Source organism: Magnolia sinica, chromosome 1 (assembly GCF_029962835.1).
Source record: "Magnolia sinica isolate HGM2019 chromosome 1, MsV1, whole genome shotgun sequence".
NCBI classification, from domain to species: Eukaryota; Viridiplantae; Streptophyta; class Magnoliopsida; order Magnoliales; family Magnoliaceae; genus Magnolia; species Magnolia sinica.
The window spans coordinates 141,034,534-141,054,279 of record NC_080573.1 but is presented as its reverse complement, the minus strand read 5'-3'; positions in this window follow the sequence as shown (position 1 = coordinate 141,054,279).

Here is a 19,746-nt window from a genome sequence, read left to right as displayed (position 1 = left end):
TTTTTTCTTTTTTCTTTTTTATTTTTTATTTTTACATACCCACACTGAGTTTGGGTCTTGCCTACCACTCTTTTCAACTCCATGTCTCATTCTTGATGACCTGGACTCCGGTCCAATTAGGTTCTGTTCCACTTTGGGTACCCAACTGTTGGCTATTTATCATTTAAAAAACTGGATTTGATTAACCATAGGATCCCCTTCTTTAAAATTTCAGATTTTTAGAAATCTAAAACCCAAAAGATTAATGGTTGGGATCTTACCAAAATAGACGTGCGTGCAATGTATAAAGTAAAACCATTGGTGATGTTAAAATCTTCCAGCAAGGGAAGTTTCTCTCTGATTTATCACAGGTGGAAGGAGAGTTCGAATTTCATTCAAAATGATTAATTTGAATGAAACTTGCCCATCTTTAATTGAAGAAAAGGTTTCATTTTGAGAAGGGGTTTTTATTGATTTTTTTTAAAAAAAGAATCTACTTCAACCAATATGTAGTCGAATCCACTTTGAATTTGATATATGAAGAGTAAGAACTAGAATTCTTATTGATATTGGAACTCATAGAGAAGAAAATGGATGGAATCAAATATGATATTATTGATCATTCTTTAATTCAAAGGATCATTCCATCTCAATTAAAAATGCAAATACCTTTTTAGGAAGAAATTTAGTTTTGCTTTCTTATTGCTCGTGGATTGTCATAAAGAGCAATGAGCTTAAAGAGAATGATTTGAAGTTCTTGCAAAGAATCGTCCACACCAAGAGGATGCCACATGTCAACACGAGTGGTGAAAATGAGGGAGAGATGGACAATCTTTCTCTTAAAAGGACCAACAAAATCTTGTATCCATTACACACTCACACTCTCATGCAAGGTAGCGCGAAGGTGATATCAATACCAAGTATAGATTATCCATGCTGACCCAAATTAGTCCCCTACACAGGATAATCATACATTTCATCATATAATAACCATAGGCCTGTCTTCAAATCTATGATAACAATGGTATACAAAATATTTAGATTCAAACATCATAACTCTCCCTTGGTCAACGACTATTGTATCTAATTTCAAGTTCTCAAGAATAATCAAAACTTCAATTATTTCATATGATCACATATATTTAAGGTGGCATCACATATTAATTAGGGCATACCAATCCACCCACCTCGTTATCATGATATATCATCATTAAGGTTTTGAGTCAAATAAGAGCGTTTACATTGTAGGACCCACCCAATGGATGGGTGGGTGGCTAGAATTTTCCATGCTTGGGGTGGTGAGGACAATGGTCACATGATTCATGCATCATGGGGCCCATCAGAACATTGGTCACAGGCCCTTGCATATTAGGAGCCCATCAGAACATTTATAAGGTGGTCCAACTATAAACGGGTCCCATCGTAAAGGTGGTCACATCGTTCATCCCTACATGTACAAAACTGTAAACTAGAAAATCATTGGGCAATAGGAAAGTTCTTTCCATCAATAAGAGAGAGGAGCATGGGGATTGAACAGTGAAGACTTGGCGACGGACTCGGCCCGTCCTCAGTAGAGTTGTGACTCAGCCAAGTAGTAGTTGACTTGTCCGAGTCTCGAGCCAGGTATATCTTCAATGTTAACTCGTGGTGCCATACCCGACCAAACTGGATCGAGACCGAGTCAACTCAGACGAGTTGACAACTCATGACGTGGAATGCCAAGAAGGCTTTCCCCGTGTAGAGGCTCGTCTAAGGTACTCGCTCCTTCTGCCCAGCCACGTGGTAATCCAGACCGGTCATTGGGAAAGTCCAACCATCTAGGGTCCACGTGTGAAAAATCTCACCAATTGGACGTCCATACATATATATATATATATATATATATATATATATATATGCATGCAATCTAAGCCGATCACCTACCATCGTATATAGCGCTGAACGAATCACGCAGATTGGGCAATCTTAACCATTCATTTGCAGGAGTTTCAAGCAACGTAAAAGAATCGTCCTGCTGAAGCGTTAGGATTGTCCAACAAGAGCGTGAACTTTGGCCTACGCCCCATCAATGGTACATTGTCGCATCCCGCAAAATCAACGGCCACTAGTACACGTACTGAGATTGCCTCAGTTTTAATGAAAGAAGCGACACGTGGAAGGAGATGCGTAATAAGCGAGACATTTCCCATGCAGTAAATCTACGTGGGACCATTTAGATGAACGGCCTTGATCATCATGTTGTGGGGCAGAAGGGCTTCAGCAGGCCTTAGTAGTGGAAATGAGCTGCACGGGCACTACAGGCTTCTTAGCCGGGTTTGTGCCAAGCTAAATGGGTAGTGAGTCACACTCGGGTTAGAAAATGTGGCCCACTTACGTAAATGGGTCCGCTGGTGTTGAACCCTACCCAACCCAACCTGCCCATATAGCTATCAATAGCTGGGTCAGATGATCAGGGCCAAAATAAAACAAAGTAATAGACGGCAAACATAGACACATGATGAATGTATGTTTTTCAGTAGCTGGGGAGGGCTGGCATACCGTCAGCCTTATAATCCATTCTTAAACCCAAGTGTGGTTGGGTTGGTCGACTCCAGCTTGATTGCAATTAAATTGTACGGTGGGATCGGGCTTGGGCTTGATCAATTTAAAGTGGCTTCACCTTCAGGGGTTGACTTCCGGCTATATTCTTGGCCTGTCCGGCAAACGGATACAACGAAAGCCAACCCATTGCCACCCTTAGACCCAGCTTTGGGCTTGGCTTGGACTTACTAGATTGGCCTGTGGGACGGGCTTGACCCTCTCATGCATGGCCCTATCAATTTTCAGCTCTGGCTTCTGCTCAAGTTCACTTATAGCCTGACCTGACTTTATATGTATGCTTTAAATCCTACAAATAAGCCATATCAATCCTCGGTTAGACAACCCAACCATCGGCCTATTTCTTTGTGCATGTGTGACCCACTTGCTCAATGTATAGGTTAGGAACACTCCAGCTGGAATGAGGGATTTTATCATTTTTGAGCCACGCCAGATTGGGTTGGGTCGGACCCTAGCCCAACTAATTTGTTCAGGCTTGAGCTTAGGCCTGCTGTTCTAGGCGGGGTCTGGACACACAGGTACTTGATGAATCCATTTTTTAAGAATCCTTTAGCAATCTGGTCGAGTTTGGATCAGCCCCGTGGACCCGATTGAGAAACCAGGTCTAGTCAGCTTGGGTCTATGTCCATCATCGTGGACTCAGTTAAAATCGGGTCAGATCGGGTATGGTCTCACTTCCACGTGTCAAACTGCCACACAGGTGCATCATCTAATCCATCCATTACAAGCGGGCGTGTGTTGTTGTTTGGGCATAAACCCAAACGCAACTCAAAACCCAGGTCTAAAGACCTAAATCTCAATCAGATAGAGATCCAGTTCCTAAAATCCCAGATCTAAACCAAAAAGGACTTGAACATGCAAGACCGGACGTTGATTAAATTAGTTTTTGAGAACTCCAAGCGCAAAAACTTCAGGCTGGCCTGTGATTAAGGTAGCTGCACTGAAGAAAAACAGTTGAAAGAGAGACGCACACTTTTAACTTTTACAAGGCCCTACTGCAATGCTTAGCTTATATGAAATTGACTCCAATCATTAGATGATATACTAAAATTTAAACATCAACATATATGTGATTCAAACAGGGCCAACTTGGAAACCGTTTGGAAGGATAGAGGAGTCATCCTCTACATTATTTTTAATTGTGTGGTCTACCCTAATCATAAATGAGTCTGAATTTTAGACTATGAGCCTGATATGATGCATTTAGTTGCTGAGGTAGATTTTAGGCGGACACGGAGTAGCTACTGACAGATTGAGCAGAGAGACTCAATACTGAAGTGACGTAACCAAGTTATGTGGCTCCCCATGATGTATGTGTTGTATCCACACCGTTTATCCATTTTGAGAAATTATTTTAGACCATAATCCAAAGAATGAGGCATATCCAAATCTGGAGTGATCCCCACCATAGAAAACAGTAGGAAGAGTGACGTTGACAGTTAAAACCTTCCTAAGGTCCGCTATGATGTTTACTTAACCTGTTCATGTGTTAACACGGACATAAAAGAAGGGAAAACACAAATATTAGCTTGATCGAAAACTTTTATGGCCGTTAGAAGTTTTTAATGGCGGTGTCACTCTCCCCACTGTTTTCTATGGTGGGGTCCACTCGTTTTTCGGATATGACTCATTCTCTGGATCTTGCCGTAATATGATCTCTCCAACATCATGATAGGGCCCACAAAACTTGGTAACGTCACTTCACCTCAATTGCGAGTCTAGCTACTCAACTTCTTATTAGTAGCTAATCCGCGTCTATTTTAGGTAAACATCACAGTAAGGCCCACCAAGGACACTTACCCCATTTGCTTGCATCCCAGGGCAAAAAAACAAAACCCAGCTTACTGTTAGAAGGAACCAGAGCCATAATTACTTAAAATAATGTATAGGTCGTTAAAAACCTTTTAAAAAAAGTTTTAAAATGTAAATTTCTTAATTAGGTAGGTTTTTTTCTAAATTCAGTTTTAAAATCTGCGCCAGCGCATCTCACATGCATCGGGTGACAACATCGTTTTAACGCACATCGAGACATTTTTAGAATATGGGCAGTATTTGTCATAGTTTAGCATCTCACACGCTTCCTGGTCTATTGCTGGCTTTTCTCCTGAGATTCCTTCTCCGGACTGGAAGCGATTCGGCTAGCCACGTGTGACGTCAGTAAAGCCCTGAAGTGATGAGGTGTGATTGGGCCAGCCCGTGTGACGTCGGTCGAGTACCGAATCACTTTCAAACGGCAGCCGATTCGATGAGCCGATGCGGCTTAGCTGCCGCCTCTGAACCAGCAAGTGGGTGCGACCCTCACCATGGGGCCCACCTTGACACCATTGTTTCTCAAGGTCGGGCTACTTGATTTTTGAATATGCTCCAGCAATATATAGTGATGGTTGAAGAGGCACCATTAAAAGCTTCCTAAAGCTCACTGTAATATTTATTTGTCATTCAACTTATTAATTACATCATACATGACTTGGGACGCCAAGAAGTTTTTAATGATACGCATTTAATCACCACTCTCAGGTGTAGTGTGGTCCACTTAAGATTTGGATCTCATCAATTTTTGGGCTATTGTGATAAAATGAGCTGGGAAATAAATGGTTCAGTACTAACCAATACAGGCCTAGTCCTGGAGGGCGACTATGGAATCCAAAATCATTCCTAAGTACCTGTTTATCATTGATCTCATTAGTGCCTATTTGGAAGCATGGATTTGGAACTCACTGGATTTGGAATCTGTCAGGATTGAAATCCGCTTGTTGTGTTTGGCACCCTAAATTTAGAATCCCTGTAATTCAAAAGTAGTTATGCATAATACCTGATATCGCGTGCGGGATCCTCTCCTGGTATCACGGAGACAGGATCGTGCCTATCCCCAGTCTTCGTCCGATTCCGTAAGCTCCGGGGTCGGGGATCTTGTCCCAAGGTATTCGGGATGAGGCTTTATCTTGCGCTGGCCGATCCGATAAGAAGATCGGCCCGATGCATGCCCGGATTGCTGATGTGTAGTCCAAGCCAACTCAACTTCTGTCTCGGCTCAGTAAACCATGCCTCGGGTCTGACACATCCTTTGGCGACCCGAGGCATAGAGTCCGAGTCTCCGAACTCCGTATCTTTTGTCCCCAACAGTAAGCCCCCTTACTCCGTGTGTTTCATATGACACTTAGGAGTAGCGAGTTTTGAGTCGGTTCATAGCTCAGTCCGAGACAATAAGTAGTCATTTAATGCGTTCCGTGTCTCCTTTGACGGGAGACGGTTCAGTTTCTGACATCGCATGCGCCGTCAGCCGTCAAATCGCTCACCCCGCCAATGAGGGTTGGACACGTAGCAAGGGCATTATTGTCGTCAGTTAGACGTGCGCCACGTGTCGAGTGGGGGAGTCGATGCAGGCGTCGAATCATTTCCCCATTAATTGCTTCTGCTACATGGCAATCTTATAAAATGGTGGGGGTCCCGCATTTCGAACTTCTACTGCCATTCCCGCTTTGCTTTTCCTTTGGAGCTTTTTCGGTCTTGCGTCTTCTTCCTTTCCTCTCTCTTAACTGCCAGCGCCTCCTTTCGCCATTTCCGTTTTCCTTTCTTCCTTCGGTGAGTCTCTCCTTCCTCTTTATTTAGCGATAATGGCGGCTAGAGGTCCTCGAAGTCCCCAGGAGGGAGTTTTCGGAGATTAAGGCGAAGCGCAACGTTTTTGGAATGTTGCGGAATCGCCTTCTTTACTGACAGAGATAGCAGTTGATGCGAACGCTACTTTTCTTTCTGAGAGGGTTACTGAAGCTCCGGCGGAGCGCCCTGCTTCCGTTGATCCTTCTCGTGGTGGGTCGTCTTTATTGACCCGCCCGGGAAGGCCTAATTTTCCAAGGGGCATGGAGGAAGAAGAGGAGGAAGAAGAGGAGATGTTGATTGCCGAGGGAACCTCTGGGTCGGTTCCTGTTGATGAGTCGGCACACGCCGAGTCTGAAGGAGAAGGATCGGGGGATGATCTAAGCGGCCCGGTTCCTTCAGTTTTGACTGAGGCGGATTTAGACAGAATCCGAATCGGGTATCACATCCCCGAATCGGTTATCACTTATCTCCCCCGTCCGAATGACTTGCCGGATCATCCTCCTGCTGGGGCGGTCGCGATCTACCAAGTCTCAATGCAATGCGGCTTGCGTCTGCCCCTTCAGGCCATTGTCCGGGGAGTTTTATCTCGTATTCAGATTGCCCCGGGGTAAATAGTTCCGAATGGGTGGAGGAACTTATTCGGGTGTGCGGTGTTGTGGGCTGAGATGGAACAGCCACTGCTAACAGTCGACGAGTTTCTCCACTTGTACCAAGTGCGCGTGAACCCGAACTACCCCGGCTTTTATGTCTTCGCTGCTTGGCGGGGCGGAGGCGGCTCCCTAATAACTGACCCTCCCACTTCCAACAAACATTGGAGAGAACGTTGGTTTTGGGCCTGTGGTCGCTGGGAGATGCTGAGTCCGGGTCCTGCGAGGCTCGTGTTCCTCGGGCGTTCCAAGCAAGTGACTTGGGTCTTCTCCCTTGCCCTTTTTATTTTCGTAATATTACGAGTCCGACGGGCTTGTGTCGCAGATATTCAAGAAGCGGCCAGCTCGGCTCGGTGCTTGGCTCGGATCAAAGAGTTGAGGGCGTTGGATCCAGCAGATAGGTCCTGGAAGGTGCTTTTACAGCCGGAGCGTCTTCATCTCGCAGGTCTAGACTCGGCCGTCACAGGTAATTGAAAATGTATCTTCATGCATCTTCTGAATTTTCCCTGACTTACTTCATTTTTTTTTTTTAATTTTTAGATTTGCCCGAAGCTCGACCCAATCTCAGGATTGCTCCCGAACCGGCTCCCTCGAAAATGACTGGAGCTCGTCCTCCTCTTAGGGCGGTTACGAAGTTAAAGGCTCCTCCGCGATCAGTTCTTCTGTCGGAGCCTCGGCCGCCGAAGAGGCAAAGAGTGGTGCGGAAGGAGAAGGAGCCTGCGAGTTCTTCCGCCCCTTCTGTCGTCGTAATTTCTGACCCGGAAGAAAGGGTGGAAGCGACGGTGGCCGCAGCCTCGGAACCTCAGGCGGCACCCGACTCGGGACACGTTGCGACGGATGTTCCGAGACAGGAGGAAGAGGCTAGGGCTGCGTCTTCCAGAGGGGAAGAAGAGACGAGGACTGCATCCTCCAGAGGGGAGGAAACGCATCAAGAAGGGCCGTCCGTCCTGCAGAAGGTGGTGTCGGGGATGGTTCCCTGGGCCTTAGCCCATGGGGGCGAAAAAGAGTTCATCAGCCTCTACAACGCCCCCTCATCGCAAACCGTCGGCCATGCAGCAAGGGTGCTTTTTGAACTTGCTCCCTGCTTGATTAAGGCCAGCAAGGAGTTATCTTCGACTCATCGGCTGCAGGCTCTTCTGTCGGAGGCCGAAGGGCGACGCGAGGAAGCCGAAACTCGGGTCGGCGTTCTGATAGGCGAGGCGGCCCTTGCCCGGAAAGCTGCCGAAGACGCGAAAGCAGAGGCGGCTTTGTCTAAGGGAGCCCTTGATGAAGCGCAGGCTGAGGTCGCTCGGGTGTCGGCTCTCCTTGCCAGAGCTGATGAAGAGAACCGACGAGTTCTCGCAGCCCATGCTTCTTGTGCAGATGACTTGGCTCGGGCTAAGCTTGAGGCGGCGGAGCACATTCAGCAGGCCAACGAGAAGACTCGGGAGGCTGAGAAGGCTAGGGACCAAGCCGTCAAGCTTTCCTTGAGTCGGCGGAGTTCGAGGATGAGAGCGACCGCTTGTTCCAAAGCGGATATCTGGAATGCGAAAAAGGCATAAAGAAATCTTTTCCGACCTTGATCTCTCGGAAATCGAGGGAGGAAGAGCCTCGAATCCGAGAATCCGACGCCGCTGTTACTGCTGGGGATGAGGCCGGTATATGCGAGAACGCTTCGGGTGCCGCTCCTACCGGAGGACAGTAGCCAGGGCCCCTTGTATTTTTTATTTTTATCGATGTACTCACATGTTGTATTCGCATGCATGCGATTGATGAATGAAAGGAAACGTTCAGTTTTATTCATTTGACTCGGCTTCAATCTTTCTTAGTTCAGAGTTTTTAAACATTGAGTACTAAGGATAGTAAATCTTGAGGTGCTCAGCGTTCCAAGGATGAGGCAACGATCGTCCGTTTAGATCTTCTAGCCGATACGTTCCTGGTCGGATGGTGCCCGAGACGATATAGGGTCCTTCCCAATTGGGCCCCAACGTACCCGATCCTAATTCCTTGGTATTGGAAAATACTTTTCGGAGAACCATATCTCCCATTCGAAACCTCCTGATCTTAACTCGGGTATTGTAGAACCGAGCCACTTGTCGTTGCCGTGCCTCCGTGCGCAGCCGCGCCACTTCCCTTTGTTCGTCCAGAAGGTCGAGCCCGAGTGCAAGGAGTTCTTCATTTTCTTCCGCATTGAACGAAGTGATTCGAGCCGAAGGTAATCCGATTTCAACGGGAGTGACGGCTTCCGAGCCGTACGCGAGCGAAAAGGGGGTTTCTCCTGTGGCGGTTCGAGCTGTAGTTCGGTAAGCCCAAAGAATTTTCGGGAGCTCTTCGGCCCATGCTCCTTTGGCCCGGTCAAGCTTGGTCCGAAGATGTTGCTTGATAATCTTGTTAACCGCCTCCACTTGTCCGTTAGTTTGAGGATGATGCGGTGAAGAATAGACGTTTCTGATTCCGAGGTTGTCGCACATCTCGCGAAAGCTCCTATTATCAAATTGCCTTCCATTGTCTGTAATAATGGTACGGGGTACTCCGAATCGGCAGATAATGTTTTTCCATACGAACTCGGTGATCTTCTGCTCAGTTATTTTAGCTAATGGCTCTGCCTCGGCCCACTTCGTGAAATAATCCACTGCTACCACAGCAAACTTGGTCTGACCTTTTCCCATAGGGAGTGGACCTACGATGTCGACACCCCACTGTGCGAAGGGCCAGGGACCAGTCATCGGCGTCAGTGCCTCGGGGGCTTGCCTCGGAATTGCCGCGAACCGTTGACATTTGTCGCATTTTTGGACGAGCTTGCGAGCGTCGTGTTGAATAGTGGGCCAGTAATATCCCTGTCGTAGGACCTTGTGGGCGAGAGATCGCCCTCCAGAGTGGTTTCCGCAGATTCCTTCATGGATTTCACGTAATACATAGTTCGCCTCACTGGGTTTGAGGCACCGCAGCAACGGAGCGTAGTAACCTTTCTTATAGAGGGTTCCGTTGAGTATGGTGTAACGGGAGGCTCGGATCTTAACTCGTCGAGCCTCGGCACGATCTTCAGGCAGCTTTCCCTCGTCAAGGTATTGGCGGATTGGATTGATCCAGGAAGGTTCCGAGTCGATCGTATTGATGGCCCCGCTAATTGGTTCATTTATACTTGGCTTATCGACGTATTCGACAGGGACGGACCTGGGTATATCATCTTCATCGGCGGAGGCGAGCTTTGCTAATAAATCGGCTTTGCCGTTTTGTGTACGAGGGATCCGAGTGACACGACAAAGTCGAAATCCATTGATAAGTTCTTTCGCTTTCTCCATGTATGCTCTTAATTGGTCTTTCCGTGTCTGGTATGCACCGGTAATTTGATTAACAACCAACTGAGAATCGCTGAAAACACTTAGGTGCGTGACTCCCATGCTAGCGGCGAGTCGGAGGCCGAGTAACAACGCTTCATATTCTGCTGTATTGTTCGACGCTTGGAATCCAAGTCGTAAGGCATACTGCATATAGGTATGATCGGGGGTTTCCAGCACAATCCCAGCCCCACTTGCCTTCGAGTTGGAAGAACCGTCGACAAACAGTTTCCAGGGAATAGGGCAGGGTAGGGTCGGCGGAGAGGTTGTTGTTGGAACTGCAACATCCTTTGGCATATCGTTGACCGGGAGTTCGGTTGGTGGTGTTCCCTCGGCAATAAAATCAGCTACGGCTTGCCCTTTGATTGCTACCTTCGGTCTGTATTGAATATCAAACTCACTCAGTTCGATAGCCCACTTTGTGAGTCGGCCGGACGCTTCTAGTTTCTGCAATACCTGGCGAAGCGGAAGATCGGTCATCACGACGATGGTATGGGCATGGAAATACGGCCTGAGTCGGCGAGAGGAAGTTATTAAAGCCAAGGCCACTTTTTCCAAGCTTGGGTATCTCGTTTCTGCTGGCAATAACGCTTTGCTGACGTAATAAACCGGCAGTTGCTTTCCTTCGGATTCTCGTATCAACGCCGAGCTAACCGCTGCCTCGGATACTGCTAGGTAAAGGAGCAGGGACTCTCCTAGTTCGGGTTTTGATAAGAGAGGTGGAGAACCGAGATATGATTTTAATTGTTGGAATGCCGCTTCACATTCTTCCGTCCAACCCATTGTTTGTCTTCCTTTCAACTGTTTGAAGAAAGGGAGACATTTATCCGTGGCTCTGGACAGGAACCGGTTAAGTGCTGCGACTCGTCCAGTCAACCTTTGGATGTCCTTAATGGTTTTAGGGGATTCCATATCAATCAAAGCCTTTATCTTCTCAGAATTTGCTTCTATTCCTCGCTGACTAACCAAGAAACCGAGGAACTTTCCAGAGCCCACCCCAAAAGCGCATTTACTCGGATTCAGCTTCATCCGAAACTTTCGTAGGATGAGGAACATTTCTTCTAAATCATCCACATGATCTGCCGCGTGTATACTTTTGACAAGCATGTCGTCAATGTATACTTCCATGGTTCGGCCTATGAGCCGAGCAAAGATTTTGTTAACTAATCTTTGATAAGTTGCGCCGGCATTCTTCAGACCAAAGGGCATCACTCGGTAACAATAAAGGTCTTTGTTGGTGACAAAGGTAGTTTTTGATTTGTCTGTTTGATGCATTACAATTTGATTATACCTTGAATATACATCTATGAAGCTAAGGAGCTCATGTCCGGCGGTACTATCTACTAGCTGGTCTATCCTCGGAAGCGGAAAGCTGTCCTTCGGGCAGGCTTTATTTAAGTCAGTATAATCAATACAGACTCGCTACTTCCCGCTGGATTTCTTTACAAGCACGACATTCGCGACCCATTCTGGGTAGTGTATTTCTTCTATGAAATTAGCCTGGAGGAGTTTATTGACTTCTTCTTCAATGATAGCGTATCATTCAAGGCCGAGCGGTCGTCGCTTCTGTCGGATCGGTCGATACGACGGATCAATGTTGAGTCGGTGAGTCATCACAGATGGGTCGATCCCGGGCATATCTTCATGACACCAAGCAAATACGTCGGCGTACCTACGGAGCAGGGCTATCAGCTTTTCTTTCAAGGGGGACTGTAAGGACGAGCCAATTCGTACCGTCTTGGATCCATCTGTTTCGACCAATGGGATCGAGATAAGATCTTCGGCCTGCCCTCGTTCATAATTCTCGCCCTGAGGGTCCAATGATTCGATCGTGGATATGTTGATCGGACTTTTGTCGGCGGTTCCCTTTACAGCTATCATGTAACAACGCCTCGCATCTTGCTAGTCTCCTTTGACAATTCCTACTCCCGACTCAGTCGGAAATTTCAGTGAAAGATGGTATGTGGATACCACGGCTTGGAGGAGGCTCAATGAAGGTCGGCCAAGTATTGCGTTGTATACTGAGGGTTGATCGACGACCAAGAAATCAACCATCATCGTTGTCTGATGTGGGGCACTACCAGCAGTGAGTGGTAACGAGACAATCCCTTCGGGCAGTACCTGTCCTCCGGAAAAATCGATCAACAGGGTCCGAACTGGGCGTAGCATGGATCGTTCGATCCCCATTTTGTCGAACGCCTGTGTAAATAACACGTCTGCAGATGACCCCGTATCGACGAGTATAAGGAACACTTTTCGGTTAGCGATAGTCAGGGTGACAATCAATGCGTCATCGTGGGGGTGATAGATACCTCGGGCATCTTCCTCCCTAAACGAGATGCAATATCTTTCTCTTTTCTTCTCCTTTGGTGGCTGATCTATAATCATAAGCTCGGATTTAGGCTGACTGAGCTTCCTCGCGTGATTCCTTCGAGCATTGTTTGAGTCGCCTCCACCTGGCGGGCCGCCGATAATTGTCCGGATTTCTTCCATAGGCTGACTCTCGGTCGGACGTCCCTCAGCTACCCCAGCTTTAACCACATGCTCTTTGAGTCGACCGTCCCTTATGAGTCGTTCGATCTCTTCCTTTAGGTGTCGGCAATCACTTGTGTTATGCCCGTGATCACGGTGATAATGGCAGTATTTATCCTTGTCCCGCCGATTAGGATTACTCCTGAGCTTACTGGGCCAGTTGACAAAGCCTTCGCTTTTGATTTCCATCAATACTTGTCTGAGTCTTGTTCAAGGGGGTATATACGGAAAATCTTCGATCCGGCCGTTTGCCTAACCTTCACTCATCATGCGCTTGATCATCCTTGCGTTTCCTTCTTCCGACCGAGTCGGCTTCCTTTTGGCCGACTCTTTGACCAAAGTTTTGGTTTCACGCAGAATTCGCGTCTTCGGCGTTTGCATACTTATCCGACCGTGCCATAAATTCCGCCAGAGTATCGGGCGGAGTTTTGTCTAGAGATGCCAGGAATGGCTTATCTCTAACTCCTTGCATGAGCGCATTGAGAGCCGTTTCTTATGTTTTCGAACCTGAAGGGATTCGAAATTGAAACGCTTGATATAATCTTTCAATAGCTCTCCCTGCTTTTGAACTATGTTGTTCAGATGTGCAGGGGGCTTCAATTTCTTTTTTCCGCCGATGAAGTTTGTGAGGAAGGCGTCGCTCAGCTCAACGAATGAGCTGATGGACTTTGGTTTCAACTGTTTGAACCACAGTCGAGCTACATCGGTCAATGTAAGAGAAAAGGCCCGACACATTACTGCATCCGAGGCATCGTGGAGCTCCATATAGGTTCTGAAGCATTCGATATGCTCCGTCGGGTCGGTCTTGCCGGTGAAAGGAGTGATTTGAGGTAAGCGAAACCTTTCGGGCAACCGAGCCTCCATTACCGAGTCCACAAAGGGGGACGCCTTTGCTTCGGATCTGGCCGAGTACATATTCCGGCCATGCTTTATGTCTGCCATCTCTTTCGCCATTTCTTCCCGCACTTCTCTTTTAAAATTTTGAATATCGGCTTTCCAAGGTTCACTGCTCTCGGCCGTGCCTTCCATGGAAGGGCGGTTGCGCCTTCTTCGCTCTATCTCGTGTCGAAGATCGGTCGGGGGCAGGGAAGCGTTGGCCGACTGCGCTGGAGATGGTTCTGACTCGCCTTGGGGTTGGCTCGGCCGCAAAGACTGCGGCGCGGAAGGTTGAGGATCAACCGCCGCAGTCGGTACGTGCGCTGTCTCCCCTTGAGGATGCGGGAGTGGCTGCATTTGCTGCTGATACATTCGTTCCAGCATCTGCTTCATCATGTTCATATCAGACCGGATTTCTTGAACCTCCTTGTCCAACCGCCCATCGTCGCGACCCCGCTGATTGTTGCTTGTTCTGGTCGCTCCTCGTTGGTGGTTGTTAGGTGGGTTCTGGGCTGCGGGGACCGCGACTGGACCCGCTGGCCCTGTAATCGCAATCTCATTCAAATCTTCTTCTGGGACCGTCCTTCTAGTCATCACCATGGAACTCAATATAGAAGTATGAGATGGCTTCTTTGTACGGTTCCCACAGACGGCGCCAAACTGTTGATGAGGTTATCTGGTTCGCCCTCTTAGACCTTCGTGTACCTGCACAAAAAGAGGACAAAGGAGACCCTGGCTTAAGCAGGGGACCCTCCGATGCCAAAGTCAGGCCTGGATTCTGGGTCTAAGCGTATTGAGGGGTTTTTAGATAGAATTTTTTGCCTTTTTTTTCGAGACGAGGGAGTCCCTCCTTTTATAGCTGCTGGAGCCTTTATTTGTACGAGGATTCTTCTCCTGATATCGTGTGCGGGATCCTCTCCTGGTATCACGGAGACGGGATCGTGCCTATCCCCAGTCTTCGTCCGATCCCGTGAGCTTCGGGGCCGGGGATCTTGTCCCAAGGTATTCGGGATGAGGCTCTATCTTGCGCTGGCCGATCCGATAAGAAGATCGGCCCGATGCATGCCCGGATTGCTGATGTGTAGTCCGAGCCGGCTCAACTTCTGTCTCGGTTCAGTAAACCATGCCTCGGATTGGATCTCATCAATTTTTGGGCTATTGTGATAAAATGAGCTGGGAAATAAATGGTTCAGTACTAACCAATACAGACCTAGTCCTGGAGGGCGACTATGGAATCCAAATTCATTCCTAAGTACCTGTGTATCATTGATCTCATTAGTGCCTATTTGGAAGCATGGATTTGGAACTCACTGGATTGGGAATCTGCCAGAATTGAAATCCGCTTGTTGTGTTTGGCACCCTAAATTTAGAATCCCTGTAATTCAAAAGTAGTTATGCATAATATATTTACAAGGGTTTGAATTTAATTACTAAATCAAATTTAATATCTCTAATTAGTGTATGTGTGTAATGTTTGACACAATGGTTATAATGGAAAATGTTTGGACAGCGCAGATCATCGTATTTAAGTAATTCTAGTGATGCAATTGATAATCTAATTGTTTTGAAATATCATAAGTGAGCCATGTGTCCGATAGATTAATAGTCCAGTGACACATGTTACACATGCAACTCTTGGAATGATTCTACCTTCCAGAGGATTTGAAACCATCAGTCACTTTGTGGTGCCAAATATACTAAGGGATTTGAAAAACATGTGTAAAGTTGGCAATTGCAATGCGGCTCACCCGCTCAGACTCATGTGGGAGAGTACAAACAAACCGGACCAAAGCGAAAGAGACGTGTACAGTGTACTGCATAAGGAGGCTTATCATCAAGCTCGATAGGCTAGCTAGAAATAGTAAGTGACTTTTTTCGGGGGGCTTTGCTGACAAGGAGGCTGCCCCTTCTGCCTCACCATGTGATGATCCAGACGGTATCTAGAAGGTCCCACTTTTATATGACTCACATGCTGAAAACTAGGGCTATTTTATTTTATTTTTTGACAAATGGTTCATGTATGTTGTGATCCTTTAGGTGAACCGTCTGGATGATGACTTGGCGAGGCATAAGGCTCCACCAGAAACACAACAATGCGTTGAGCCTGGGTCTTTTATTGTGGCACTTTATAAGGTCGCACTCACAACATGGACGGTTTGAATTGTATATTTATGCATGGGCCTACTTTGTAGGGTGCAATTTATACAGGGACTCCATTTGGTGGGTAGCCAACAGGACAGCTTTGGTGGTGTTAGAATGTGGCGGATTTGATTGAACCACATCTTGCCGTTGGGTGTGTTTGGGATTTTCAAATTTGCTTTTGTGTGGACCACCATCTTCGAAGTGGTACTGGCACATCCCAACACCACCCAACTACATATGGTGATGGAGTTACATTAAAATCAGTGTATTTGCATGGGATGCTACTGTAGACACCCCACCCTGGGTAAGGCGGAAGGCTGTTCATCAACTGACGGCCACCTATGGCACGTATATTGCCTCAGGATTTCTTAGCAGAGTTTTGATAGATTCTGCGTGTAAAAATTTCACCAAGTGTTCGTCGGCTGACTATTAGTTGATGGTTTTTAAAACTATATAAATGGACATATGTTCCGTGTCCAAGGAGAGGCAGATATGGTAGAAGGAATGTTCCGAGCTAATAATTTGGATCGAACAAGATAAAGCCAAAGGAGAGACTTGTTCGGATTTGTAGGAAATGAATCCCGACTGAAGTTGAGAGTCAAGAGCCTTAGGCAAGTATAGGACACATTAAGTTGACTCGGTTAACGAGGCAGCAATGTCTAAGGAGACCTGTTAAAGGTCCCAAATCAGAAAGCCACCTGACCAATTATAAAAACAACCCATGTATGGTTGGTTGTAGTATCGGCTAACGGATAGAAGGAAAACATCAGCCCTGAATCGACCCAGTTTCCTCCGATAGTAGGCAAAAAGTCTCCTATGTGAGCCAGCTGAGATTACGGATCTATTAAGGCCGAGTCAAGGAAAGGAGAGATGATGTAATCTTAAACACCATCCCGAGAATTTTGTAGAAGGATTCCCGATCCCGGAAATCTCAGGATCGGGAAGTATCCATAAATAAAATACCATTTAAATCAAATCTCCAAAATATCGAGAAAGAATCCCCATACGGCGAGATCCTCCTCCTCTTATAAATAGGAGAGACTCCAAGGATGAAAGGTACACAAAAACTCTCTCCTGAACTCCCACAATACAATAAGACCCATATTCCTAGCCTGACTTTGGCATTAGAGGGTCCCCTGCTCTAACCAGGGTCTCTTTTGTCTTCTGCGTGTAAATATTTCACCAAGTGTTCGTCGGCTGACTATTAGTTGATGGTTTTTAAAACTATATAAATGGACATATGTTCTGTGTCCAAGGAGAGGCAGATATGGTAGAAGGAATGTTCTTAAAAAATTCAGTTTTTTCCAGCTTTTGCTCATAAAAGATTTTGCCGCCTAGGTTCTCTGATAGCTATACTTAAGCCTAAGTTCTGCATCAGCAATCTAATTCTGCAAAGCCCACCCCGTCACATCAAGAGTAGAGTCAGGATCATATACATTTGATCATCCATTTTCTAATTCAAGAAAATGGTATATGATTTTCCTTTTCTATTTTTCATATCTCAATTAAGCTCAGAATGCATTCCAATCCGCTCATTTCCTTTTCCGCAAAGGTTAGTTTTTTTTTATATTGCATTTACTTTATATTGCTTTGTTCATTAGTGTTTGCCTGCCTAAGGCCTCGGCTCTATGAAGGATAAGATCCTTTACTTTTCCTGCACATTTTATTTCTATTTGCCTGTCCAAGGCTCCGGTTCTATAAAGCAAAACTAGGATTTATCCTTTTCTTTTGCCTATATGATCCTCCCGTAGGGTTATGTGTAGCATGGTCATATGACTAACTGTTTTTACATATATACATTTTTTTTGAAAACTGCAGGCTCCTTAAAGTAGATACCGCACGCAAGTGCAGGTGAGAAAATATGCCTAACCCGTTCTTCTCTTGTAACCGGTATCCTTACCTAGACTACCATGATCGCAGGCTAATCACATGAGCCATTCAGGTTAAAGGATTTTTTTTCAATTCTTCAGCCTTACCTGTCTAGTTTAAGGCTCTAGCCAACCGTGAACAGTTACCTCACAAATGGGCTAGTGATGACTCTAATCATTTCAAACATATTATTCTTCTCACCTTGGAAAGGTATTGCACAGTTAAGGAAGCCATGACGAGTTAAACAAATCATATGTATAGAGCCATTGACCCCACCTCAAATTATCCACAGCATACAATCATCCAGTGAAAGGCAATCTTCCACTACATGTTGCACATTCTAGCATTGCATTCTAAGGTTCAACTCAGAAATGAAGGACATACAATCTTCAGGAACTAACCCGCTAACATCCAGTGTATACCGGTATTGTACTAAACTTTCTTGTATCTATTTTATCAATGTTGTCCACTCATTTTACAAGCTCATTTGCGAGAATGAACCCAAAAATGTGATACATTTAAATCTCAAGAGGACCGCACCACAAGGAAGCAGTGGGGATTGAACACTTGCCTTTTAAAACTTTTTGGGGCCACAAAAGTTTTGGATCAATTTGATACGTGTGTTTGACCTTATCAACTAGGTTAGATTGAAAATAAACATTACAGTGAGGCCTAAGAAGTTTTTAACGGTGGACTTTCAGTCGACACTGTTTTCCTGTGGTGTGGTCCTCCTGATATTTAAATCTGAATTATTTTTGAGCTCACACCCTAAAATGAGCTAGAAAAATGGATGCACGGCGTGGATAAAACGGATACATCATGATGGGCCAACAGGGCTTTGACATCAGTTAACTGGCTCGTGTTGGGGTCACAAGCCAAACCGCGTTCCTTTTTATGATCCCATGCGTGCTGGGGAATTTGCCCACTAATTCAAAAAGCTATAAACAGGCAGAATAGGACGATCCATATCCTTGTGCACATGTCGCAGGGGTCGCATTAGATGGAATATATCCCTATCCAATCCTTTGAAATTGACATCGTTTATCCAACTTGAACGGTTGGATTTTATTTTATTTTTATTTTTCTTTCATTTTAACAACCCATCTTGTTACTCTGATCGGACAGCTTGAACCGTCTGTCAGTGTTTCTAATTGTGCCTGCCCCATCGACAGTGTGTCATATTACATTGAACGGCTGTAACTGATGTTCCTGTACTTCATGTGTGCCATGACAGTAGCATCCGTGTGCATATGGTTGTACTTTGCCACCACATCATAATATCGAAAGGACTTTCCAATCAGTTAGGGGTGGCAACCGGCAGGTGCTGTCCATTTTAGAACGGTCTTGGGCCTTCTTGCTTGGTCTATTGGCCCAGGGTTTGGGCTTGACATATATATCCTGGTTAATTTGGCAGGCTTATACTTGTTGACGTAGGAGAGCTCACGGATGGCTTCATGAAGATCCATGATCAAAAGAAATTGCTCTATAAACTTCATTCCACACTTAAATTGTAGCAGTATTGTTTTCCATTACTATAACTAAGATATTATTAGAAAACTATCAATATATTATATGATCTAGCCAATGACCAAGGTCTATCACTCCCAAACGGTTTTGCATGTTAAGATTATTTTACAAGTTAACAAATTAAAAGTTATTATTTTAGTAAGTTACAATTCTATTAATTTTAGGATTTTAAAAGATTAGGTAGAGTTGGTAATAGGTTATGACTTGCTAATTAATAAGTCCAATAATTTAGCCCTAATATCTTTTGATTGTAAACCGACTTAACTTATGTAATGGTAATAATAAGTTGGGGCTCAACCAACCGACTTAACTTATGTAATGGTAATAATAATATCTTTTGATTGTAAACCGATAAAGTTGCTTCCTCATATTAGAAGTGGAGTTTTTACTCTTTTATTATCCTTCATTTTTTATATTTTTTAATTATCATTCATTGATGTCCATTATTTTTGATTGAATGGAATATGTTAAAAGAAAGAAAGAAAGAGTTTAAAAGGAAAAGAAACTCAAAGAGAGACTTGAATGTCCAATTTTTTCTTTTATATATTAAGTGAATGATAAAATTACAAAAATAATTCTTATAGAAAATGAACAAAAAAAATTAATAAAAAGAAATTAGAGACCCACTGACCAAGTCAAATCCAAGTAAAAATCCCTATCTT